Here is an 11,720-nt window from a genome sequence, read left to right as displayed (position 1 = left end):
GTGTGCACAGAGGGAGCTGCAGATGGAGGAAATGTTGAGTTGGATCTTGGAGACGGCGTGAAGCTGGAAGGTGTGAAAACATTTTGTTACCTTGGAGACATGCTGAATGGAGAAGGTGGATCAGACTCGGCAACGGTTGCTGGAGTGAGATGTGCATGGAAGAAGTTTCGGGAACTGAGTGGTGTGCTGATGAGGAGGGGAGTGTAAGCTGAAGGGAAACGTGTATGCTGCATGTGTGAGAAGTGTTATGATTTATGGGAGCGAGACATGGGTCATGAATGTAGAGCAGCAGCGAAGGCTGGAAAGGGTGGAAATGCGAATGGTTCGGTGGATGTGCGGAGTATTGTTGAGAGAGAGGAAGACAAATTATGAATTGCGAAAGATGATGGGAATAGAGCCTGTGATTGATGCTGTGAAGAGGAACAGGTTGAGATGGTTTGGTCATGTGTTGAGGAAGGATGAAAGTGACTGGTTGAGAAGAGTGATGGAAATGAATGTAGAAGGGAGTAGAGGACGGGAAGACCGAGAAAGACTTGGCTAAAGATGGTGGAAGAAGAAATGCGGGCAAGGGGGTTAACAAGGAGAGATGCATAAAATAGGGCAAAATGGAGAAGATTGTCATGGGGACCACAAGGCTAACCCCCGCTCTAGCAGGGAAAATGGCCTTAAAATGCATGTTGTTGTTGTTGTTGTTGTTGTTCCTTGAACAGTAGGAGCCATTGCAGGGAGGAAAAGTTTGTTCCAACCGAAAATTTTCGCTCTTAAAATTATGGGTGGAAATGGCTCATGGCAGCCAGCATAGCCAATAACTCTTTGAGAGTGACGCAATAATCGATCTCGGGCCTACTCATGCATGGTCTGACTGTAATACGCAACCACTCTTTCCATTCCCCCCTGTGCCTGAGACAAAACTGCCCCGATTTCCTCCTGACTTGCATCCCTGTCCAGGGTAAAGGTCCCGTCATCGGTGGTGTAAGGTAAAATGGGTGCAGATGTGAAACACCCCTTTAACTTGAGGAAGGCATCATCGCACCCCCGGTGGCCAATTAAACCTCGTCCCCTTCTATGTAATCCGATGAAGGGGCCTGGCTATCTCCGAAAATGTTGCTACAAAGCTCTGGTAATAGGAGCAGAGTCCCAAAAAAACCTTGTAGTCTTTGATGTTACGAGTCACGGGCCACTCCACTTCCGCCATGATTTTACCCGGGTCAGATTTCAGCCCCACCCGACCTATCACGTGACAGATAGATCACCTCCTTCGCAAATGAGGTGCACTGACTGGGACTCGATTTCAAACCCGACTTTATCCAAGGGTGTAGTGCAGCCGGAGCGCACAGGAGCGGAGCTCCGGCACGTCAATCCATCGGAGGCGGAGCTTAGGTTCGCAACAGTTATAAAAATAGATAATAATAATAAACACCCACGTTCAGATCAGTTGAGTTATTATGCTTTGTGTGCTTTCATGGCCAAATAATAGAATAGGGATCAGCCTTGCGTATGTTGATCGTCGGACACTGTCTAGGGAGCCATATTATAACAATTATAGGGAACGGACAGACATGAAGGAATTGCTGAATACAACAAGGTCCAAAAGCGAAAGTCTTTCCAACCGTTTTATATCCAGATTTCATGGATTCTCTTTTGTCTACAAAAAGTATTTACACCCTGGAAGATGTGATTGCATGGAAAAGTTTGGATGTTTCCAACTAGTTGAAGTCTGCGACTCTGGGTGGATCAGTTCTCGTGAAGAATGGCGATCACGTGGTACCAACAAAGGTAGGCTTATAATACAACAATGCCACGGGCTTGTGTTGGCAGAGCAGGTAAGCGTGGTGTCATATACTGTATATTAACGTCGTCCTTGTCTGCTCTGACATCTCCTTCAATACTCTTGGATGCTTGCCCTGCCCCAAAACGTTATCTTCTTTTGTTAATTCCAAGAAAAACACCAACTAAACAAATAATGCTAGCAGACCGGACACCCAGCTCAACGTCCATCATTGGGCCCAGACGAGACAGCTTAAAGGTGAGTGTGTGTACCTATAGACAATCCTACAAGCCCTTACCACATGGTACTAAATTTTTTTTAAAAATTGAACTTCTTTATTTCTTAAAATACATCGTTTTGTCGAAAAAAATGGTGACATTTTTATTAAAAAGGGGATTCTAGTGTGTGTGTATGTGGGTGTGTGTGTATGTAGGTGTGTGTGTATGTATTTGGGTGTGTATATGTTTGTGGATGTGTGTATGTGGGTGTGTGTGTGTATATGTTTATGTGGGTGTGTACATGTTTGTGGGTGTGTATGTGTGTGTGTCTGTGTGTGCGTGTGCGTGTATGTGTGTGTGTGCATGTATGTGTGTGTGTGTACATGTTTGTGGGTGTGTATGTGTGTGTGTCTGTGTGTGCGTGTGCGTGTATGTGTGTGTGTGTACATGTTTGTGTGTGCGTGTGTGTGTGTGTACATGTTTGTGGGTGTATGTGTGTGTGTATGTGTGTGTGTGTGTGTGTGTATGTGGGTGTGTGTGTATGTGGGTGTGTGTGTATGTGGGTATGTGGGTGTGTGTGTATATGGGTGTGTATATGTTTGTGGATGTGGATGTGTGTATGTGGGTGTGTGTGTATATGTGGATGTGTGTATATGTGGGTGTGTACATGTTTGTGTGTCTGTGTGTGCATGTGTGTGTATGTGTGTGTGAGTGTGTGTGTGTGTGTGTACATGTTTGTGGGTGTGTGTGCGTGTGCGTGTATGTGTGTGTGTGTGTGTGTACATGTTTGTGGGTGTATGTATGTGTGTGTATGTGTCTGTATGTGTGTGTGTGTATGTGTGTATGCATGCGTGTGTGTGTGTGTGTGTGTGTGTGTGTGTGTGTGTGTGTGTGTGTGTGTGTGTGTGTGTGTGTCTGTGCTGAAAGGATCGAAACCTCGAGGAAGAACGGTGCCCAGGTGATGATCCGTGCAGTCGGGAAACTAGTCAGTTGCTTACGGGTTAAGGTTCTTGCTTTCGGCGGAGAAACTATGTTTGAGGTTTACAATTTAAATAAAGTTGAATATGGGATGTTGTGAAATTAACATCATTTACATTTTACAACAATCCTTTAAATTATTTATATTTAAGTTTAGGAACAACCGATACTGTACAATTAATTAAGTGTGTGTGTGTATGTGTGTGTGTATGTGTGTGTGTGTGTTTGTGTACATGTTTGTGGGTGTGTGTTTGTGTGTTTGTGTGTGTGTGTGTGTGTGTGTGTTTGTCTGTTTGTGTGTGTGTGTGTGTTTGTGTACATGTTTGTGGGTGTGTGTTTGTGTGTGTGTGTGTGTGTGTGTGTGTGAATAAAAGAGAGAGTTGGAATTGTGAGGAACAGAAATGAAAAAACGAGATGTGTGTTAAAATGGGCGTATTTTTTATGTATCACTCATTTTGGGGACTCATCTGGTTAGTGTCATGTTAAAATTTGAGTGACGGTAGATAAGATCTGGCGATGACGTCACGGACGACTCAAAATTTGACACTACACCTCCGACTTTATCATTATCTGAGAATCAAGCTTATGTATTAATACAATATATTTCCATCTTCAGTATTTATTTGTTTTTAACTTGAACATTCACATATTTTGATATAATTTGCATATTTTCCCAAAGGAGTTTGCACTGTATATCACAATTAGAAGAGATCAGTGTCCTTTCACACATATTGCAAGGATATCAGTCGACATTGGTCAAATCAATATTGTATCAGGGATTTTTGAATCCAATCATAAGGAGTGACGTACTCACCAGGGGAACGCCAAACAAACCATCCCAAACTACATAAACTTGGAGCAAAACAACTTTGGAGATATTATCCAAAAAAATATTTGAAAAGAACTGAATCTCTTTCATCTGCACAATTCACCATTCACACAATATTACATCACCTGTACATTTTCAACCTGATATGAAACCTTCAACCCTCCCCCTTCCCCCATTCCACCCCCATCTCTCCCAACACCAAACACTTAAGTAATCCCAATACGTGATGTTGTTTCACAGTCATGCATTTGATGGGGGAGTGCCCTGCCCCAACCCATCCCACTTTGATGTGCTGCATGAGCCAGTGCGTCCCAGGTCTGAGACAATGATTACCTGGAGACCTCATACCTACATCGAAGTTTGCTGCAACTCTCGTGTGTATTTAAATGTTGACTTTGTGAAAGGAAGACATTACTTTGAAACAGGACATTTACCAATAAACTTGTGAGTTTTCTTTTTCTTTCTTTTTTACAATCATTCCACATGTGTTTTATTTCTACTTTACATTTACCTTTACTGTGTATATGCACAAAAGTCTTTGGTCTTTCCCTCGTGGTACCCCTGTGCTGTCTTTCCCTCGTGGTCCCCCTGTGCTGTCTTTCCCTCGTGGTCCCCATGTGCTGTCTTTCCCTCGCGGTCCCCCTGTGCTGTCTTTCCCTCATGGTCCCCCTGTGCTGTCTTTCCCTCATGGTCCCCCTGTGCTGTCTTTCCCTCGCGGTCCCCATGTGCTGTCTTTCCCTCACGGTCCCCCTGTGCTGTCTTTCCCTCGCAGTCCCCCTGTACTGTCTTTCCCTCGCGGTCCCCCTGTACTGTCTTTCCCTCGTGGTCCCCCTGTACTGTCTTTCCCTCACGGTCCCCATGTGCTGTCTTTCCCTCGCGGTCCCCATGTGCTGTCTTTCCCTCGCGGTCCCCATGTGCTGTCTTTCCCTCGCGGTCCCCATGTGCTGTCTTTCCCTCGCGGTCCCCATGTGCTGTCTTTCCCTCGCGGTCCCCCTGTGCTGTCTTTCCCTCGCGGTCCCCCTGTACTGTCTTTCCCTCGCGGTCCCCCTGTACTGTCTTTCCCTCGTGGTCCCCCTGTACTGTCTTTCCCTCGCGGTCCCCCTGTGCTGTCTTTCCCTCACGGTCCCCCTGTACTGTCTTTCCCTCGTGGTCCCCCTGTGCTGTCTTTCCCTCGCGGTCCCCCTGTACTGTCTTTCCCTCGTGGTCCCCCTGTGCTGTCTTTCCCTCACGGTCCCCATGTGCTGTCTTTCCCTCGTGGTCCCCCTGTACTGTCTTTCCCTCGTGGTCCCCATGTGCTGTCTTTCCCTCGTGGTCCCCCTGTGCTGTCTTTCCCTCGTGGTCCCCCTGTGCTGTCTTTCCCTCGTGGTCCCCCTGTGTTGTCTTTCCCTCGTGGTCCCCCTGTGCTGTCTTTCCCTCACGGTCCCCATGTGCTGTCTTTCCCTGTGCTGTCTTTCCCTCGTGGTCCCCCTGTGTTGTCTTTCCCTCGTGGTCCCCCTGTGCTGTCTTTCCCTCGCGGTCCCCCTGTGCTGTCTTTCCCTCGCGGTCCCCCTGTGCTGTCTTTCCCTCGTGGTCCCCCTGTGCTGTCTTTCCCTCGTGGTCCCCCTGTGTTGTCTTTCCCTCGTGGTCCCCCTGTGCTGTCTTTCCCTCGCGGTTGTCAGCTCTTTCACGAGCCTCGATTCAGTATATATAAAATAAAATAAAAAAGGCTGCTAAATGCATACAATATATTGATTTTAAATGGTTGTTTGCAAATGCAATTTTTTTTGTTTTTTTCAACATTGTTGAAGAATAAAATTCATGTCGTCCCATTTTTCTGTTATTTCTGCTCTGTTGAAGAAAGCAAATACTCTCTCTTGGATCATGATCATTATCATCTTTGTGAGGAACCTGGTTAGACAGCATTCTCTGATGAACGAGACGAACAATAACTTCAGAGTATGTTCTGGATATGTCGTGTTAAATTAATTGTAACGACTAAGTTTGAACGCGAACTGCGTATACACAGGTGAATGGGGGAGAAAGGTGGGTGAAGCATCGTCTAAAATTCCTCCAATATGTATGTGTGGTGAGTAAATAAAATCCCATGGTATATCCTGTAGATGGTGGTTCGGGCTCTGCAGTGGGGCGCGTGGTTTGGCATCGGTGGTTATTCCCCTTGTCCGGGCTCGTTTTTGTGCCTCGGGATTGACGTATCTATTGTATTATTATTGAATCCTTTGTTTTCGGATGTTGTAATTTATTTCCCATTCATTGGGGTTTACTGAGCGATTTCTGATAGTTTACAGATATAATTTGATGATGCGTGGCTGGCAGGATGGTCTAGACTCCAGAGCAGTGGTTCTCAACCTTTTCTATGCCCCACACCCCTAGGAAATATTTGATTAATGTTCGCACCCCCTACAAAAGTAATATCACATTTGAAGATGAAGAAGTCAAATTTTTGAACCACAAATTGAACCACATACAATACTGTGGGTGAACAAATCGAACTAAAAAATAAGATTTTAACTCAGTGCATGAAATGCAAATATATATTGAGCAATTAGTTTCTAATTTATTCAGAAAAAAAATGAAACAGTAAAATAAATCCCAATTGTGAACATAAAATTCAATGACTTCTATATTTTTGAACCACAAATTGAACCACATACAATACTGCGGGTGAACAAATTGAACTAAAAAAAAAAGATTTTAACTCGGTGCATGAAATGCAAATATAAATTGAGCAATTAGATTTTAATTTACACAGAAAAAAATTTGAAACAGTAAAATCAATCCCAATTGTGAACATAAAATTCAATGACTTCTTTGTTCCTGCTTCTCTTTCATGATTTTGTCAAAACGTGGAACTTTCTTGCTGACTGTGATCCGCAGGTCTGCCTGTGGATTCAGGCGATTCCTAGATTTTGTCTTGATTGACAAAAGGGAACTGAATCCAGATTCACACAAGTATGTCGTTGCAAATAGAATGAGGACACAAATGGCAAATGCACAAAAACACAAAAACACAAAGGCAAATGAAATGGTATGAGTGCTTTTCCACCAGGTCTTGCGAACATATCTAGTGCTGCACACCAAAACTCCTCCAAAGTCTTGCTTTCAAATTGCATTTCAAGAGCTCGATTTGTCCGCAATGTTACGTGCTCCTCCCCAAACCCCGGTCACGGTGTAGGGGAAGGCGGGGCAAGTTGAGCCAGTTTTTGTTCTTGGAATGGTAGGACTGAACTTACTGATGATCTTGCACAAATGAGTATCTTGCCTTCTAATTTAATCCTTGGGAAACATTTTGTAGCTAGTTCTTACTTTCTATCCCCACACTGAAAGTCACTGTGACCTTTGAAAAAACGGAGGCCAAATGGCTCAACTTGCCCCGCCTGAGGGGTAAGTTGATCCAACCTCTGGGGTAAGTTGTACCACATAGGGGTAAGTTGATCATTGCCCCAAATAAAGATAACTAAAGTAGAAAACCATTGTTTTGCCAGAAAAATATTTAATGTTGTAAAGTTCTACAACACTGAACGAAATGATTACCTTGTGTTCATGGTTATAGTAATCAGTTACGAACAAATTGAGTCACTCTCATAGAAAAACAAGATTGTCAACTGTGGTAAGAAAAGTCAACTCAATCCACCTGTCACAGTTCCAAGTCACAATTAAACAAAAAGTATCCCAAATAGTTGATCATTGCCCCAAATAAAGATAACTGAAGTACAAAAATTGGTCTGCCTGAAAAATATTTAATGTACTTGTTACAACACTGAACGAAATATTTACATGTGCCTTGTGTTCATGGTTATAATTCAATGTGGCAGCTGGATTGAGTTGAAAACAGCTGCCACAGTTTTAAGTCACAATAAAACAAAAGTGTCCCAAATACACCCAGAAAGGCCAACAGTCAGACTGTGGCAATGAAGGCACAATATCTTGCTCATCAATGCCAGCTTCATCATTTGGATCTGGAACTAAAACTAAAACATGTCAGAAATCAAGTCAATTAAGCTGCCAAACTGACAAGTCACAATTGAACACAAGCTGTCCAGAACAACGGGCAGAACTGCCAACGCACTTAGGCTGTGGCAGCTTACGCACGATGTCTTCCAGTTCAAATCCTGCTTCATCCTTTGGGTTTGGAACAAACACTGGGTTGTCAGATCCAACTTTTCCAGCAACCTTCTGCAGGAAGACACCTTCAAACTGAAATTCCTCTCCATTCAGTACATCAACCCGAGCAATATAATGCACAAATCTTGATTTGCCAGCACATTTGCCCGAGCTTTGCTCGGAGCGCTTGAAATGGCAGCACGGCAAGGAATGCTCCCCGGGGAGTGGAGATGGTACACCCAGTGTGGTGCAGGCTCGCAATGTATCCAATGACCGGGGTAATAATATGGTATTCTGTAAGCGCTTTGAGCCTTTGGGGAAAAGCGCATTATAAATGCTAATTGTTATTATCTCCACCAACATGAGTTGGCAAGTTGAGCCAGACCCTACGGGGCAAGTTGAGCCATGGCTCAACTCGCCCCGTAGGGTCTGGCTCAACTTACCCCAGTCTGAACTTTCTGAGATGTCTGCACATACACACATATTCTATGCATCCATCGTATTAAAGTCTATGACAAGAATGGAGACACATACCTAGACTAACAATTGTCATCTGATATCCATATTATATCTATGCTGCATATGGAAGAAACGTGAACTTAACTGTTTTACACCTTTTTACTTTTATGGCTGAAAATTGGATTTTTCCATCTGCAACACTGGTTTCTGTTTCAATTTAGAAAACAATATGGCAGAATTTGGAGTTATGCAATGGGGCATCTATAGATGGCGCCACCACAAAGTCTGACTCATTCATAACTGGCTGGGAGGTGGTGGCTCAACTTACCCCTATGCTCAACTTGCCCCGCCTTCCCCTACCTCCGAGCCCCGTAAGGAGTCACGGCAGAAAGATGTGCTATTATGTGTGCCAATGACCAATGGTGAAACCACACCAATCAGTTGTTACAAAACCCAAGTATTGTATTAAAATCACACAATAATAACAACTTGCACAAGTACAATAAAACCTCAATTGCACAACAAACACCATATAATTCCTATGATGGTACCACCAGTTTCTTAACTCAATAACTCACGGTACTCCACGTGAGCGAACTGTAACACCCCCAAAGTCACTGTCACGACACCAGGCCAAAGTCGATCCACGCTCCGGTGATCACAAAAAAACAGGTCGTACTGAGACCTGAACCCGGGATGGCTCACAGTCGACGCTGCCGAAGAGCCGCTGGGTGAGGTCGGGCCGACGTCGGTCAGGCAAATGTTCACCCAAAAGGCGACTGGGAATTCACACCTTCAGTTCACCAGACAATGACGCTGACATGAACGATCAGCGGCTCCCAAGCGGAGAACCGCGAATTCCCAAGCGAAATCCACGACACACACGAGAACCAGGTGAATCGCTGGTGCGAGGTGAAATGGGAGATGGGCCCGTAATGGAGGCGTACCTGCTCCAACAATGATGCAATTTCGGAACCAACAGCAAAACCCGTCACACAGGTTTATCTGCCGCAGTAATAATGACACTGTCACAGGAATCCCTTTCCCGGGGAAACCAATATTCGCTCGTGACCAACGTCCACCAGCGTCCGCTCGACACCTCAAAGCAGATCGGCCCTTCTTTCCCGATCTCACTTGATCCGTTCCAGCCTCTTCTTCTTCTTCCTCTTCCGGTTTCTCCCGATCCATTTCGTTTTTCTTTTGAAACACTAATTTTTATCTTTTAAGCCAGTTATCTCCATTTCACACTCAAACAGTAACAATAATAGTACATGAAACTAAAAATGCTTCAAGTGGATGACAACCACAAAGACGGAAGTGACGAATCCATACCACTCCCTACCCTCAAGAAAGAAAGTTTGAACATAGTGAAAACTTTATTTTCATGCAAAAACCCCCTTTAACAAACCAAAAGTAAAACTCACACCCAAATGATCAACTCACGTGAGCAACAATAATTAATATTCCCCAGAAGAAAGCAACAAAACTTCCAAACAACCTACAGGAATTTTCAAAATTAGTTCACTCTGGATAAAGCATCAGCAACGACATTGTCCCTGCCCTTTACATGCTCAATTTCCAAGTTGAACTCCTGCAAAGACAAACTCCATCTCATCAACCTCTGATTTTTATTTTTCATTTTTTGAATGAAGGTTAAGGGGTTGTGATCGGTGAAGACTTTTAACTCTGGATTCTCTTGCACCCCGACTACAGACACGACAGGTGAGACAGGAACCATTTTTTCCACAGGCTTCCTCTCATAATATTTTTTTCAGTCGGTTGACATGACACAGCTGCCGCTTTTTCCGTCGGTCGGGAGTTGTCACCACGTAATCTGTTTCATTAACCCTCCTTTCGATTGCATAGGGACTAAAAGACCTAGCCTGTAGTGGCTGACCTGGAACAGGAAGCAACACTAACACTCGGTCCTCAGGACTGAAATTTCTTATCTGAGATTTCTTGTCATGTCTCACTTTCATTTTATCCTGTGTCACTTTCAAGTTTCCTCTCGCAACTTCACAAGCCTTTGCCAATCTGTGCCTAACCGTTGAGACATACTCTCCCACTGTTGACTGTGACTCCTCCTGTAGCCACTGTTCTTTCACCAATTTCAATGGTACTCGAACTGCGTGTCCAAACACAAGTTCAAAAGGACTGAATCCCAATGACTCCTGAAAAGATTCCCTAGTAGCAAACAACAATCAGGGTATTCCCTCATCCCAATCCTTGTCACATTCAAAACAGTATGTTCTGATCATATTCTTCAATGTCCTGTGAAACCTTTCCAAGGCCCCTTGGCTCTCGGGATGGTAAGTACTTGATCTTACCTGCTCCCCTCCCAACAGGTGTACCACTTGCTGAAAAAGCATTGACATGAAATTGGAACCCTGATCAGACTGGATGACCTCAGGTAGGCCAACCAAAGTGAAAAATGTAATCAAGACCTTCGCAATAACTGCCGCAGTAATTTCTCTAAGAGGCACTGCTTCTGGAAACCTCGTGGAAGCGCACATGATGGTCAACAAATACTGATGTCCAGCCTTAGTTTTAGGTAAAGGGCCTACACAGTCAATAATGACTCGGCTGAATGGCTCTTCAAAAGCTGGAATTGGTTTTAAAGGTGCAGAAGGGACTTTCTGTTTATGTTTTCCCACCAGCTGGCAAGAATGGCAAGATTTACAGAACTCCGCCACATCACGCCACAATCCTGGCCAGAAAAAATGTACCAAAATTCTGTCACATGTCTTGTTCACTCCAAGATGCCCGGCCAAAGGTGTCTCATGTGCCAAACTCAATATCTCCTTCCGGTACGGCTGTGGCACCACAATTTGGTAATGAACTTTCCACTCGTCATTTGCTGGCACCTCCGGTGGTCTCCATTTTCTCATTAGTATTTCCCCTTCCATGAAGTAACCAACAGGTACCTTCATAGCCTCTTCCTCTGTAATGGCTTTACCAATCAAACTCCGGAGCTCCGAATCTCTGTGTTGTTCTTCAACAAGTCTCTTTCGGACAAGCACCGTTTGTTCAGCCTCGTTCCCAGATGTCTCCGACGGACACTCCATTTTCTCTTATGGTCCAGACGCAACCTTTTCCTTAGGTTCCTTGATGTCACTCCCTTGCCCATTACCTCTTCCAGACTTTTCCTCCAATATCTCTATGGAACCCAAATCCACATCACCTTCCTTCTCCTTCTCTTCAGAGCACTTCCTACCCATAGCACGAGTCACTGCACAGGATGGAAAGATACCCGGAATCTCCTGCTCTAACTGTGCTGTGTTATTTTCCATACTGGGCTTTTCAACCAACATCGGATTACCAGAAACTCCACCCCCAGCCAAATCATTCCCGATAATAAAAGAGATTC

The 11,720-nt window shown here is 44.5% G+C and overlaps 1 protein-coding gene across 1 annotated transcript in view; it reads left to right on the top strand.

Moving 5' to 3' along the window:
• The first annotated feature begins 1,871 nt into the window (after window positions 1–1,871).
• LOC137431787 (protein-cysteine N-palmitoyltransferase HHAT-like protein) overlaps window positions 1,872–11,720 on the top strand; it is a 264,417-nt gene continuing 254,568 nt past the window's right edge. Inside the window, 2 exon segments of the mRNA XM_078782469.1 lie at window positions 1,872–2,026; window positions 4,034–4,237. The gene's annotated coding sequence lies outside the window, so the exon portion shown is untranslated.

This window comes from Myxine glutinosa, chromosome 7, assembly GCF_964187855.1.
Source record: "Myxine glutinosa chromosome 7, kmMyxGlut1.1, whole genome shotgun sequence".
NCBI lineage: Eukaryota > Metazoa > Chordata > Myxini > Myxiniformes > Myxinidae > Myxine > Myxine glutinosa.
Note: the sequence above shows the minus strand (reverse complement) of the source record. Positions and strands in the feature narration are given on the sequence as shown.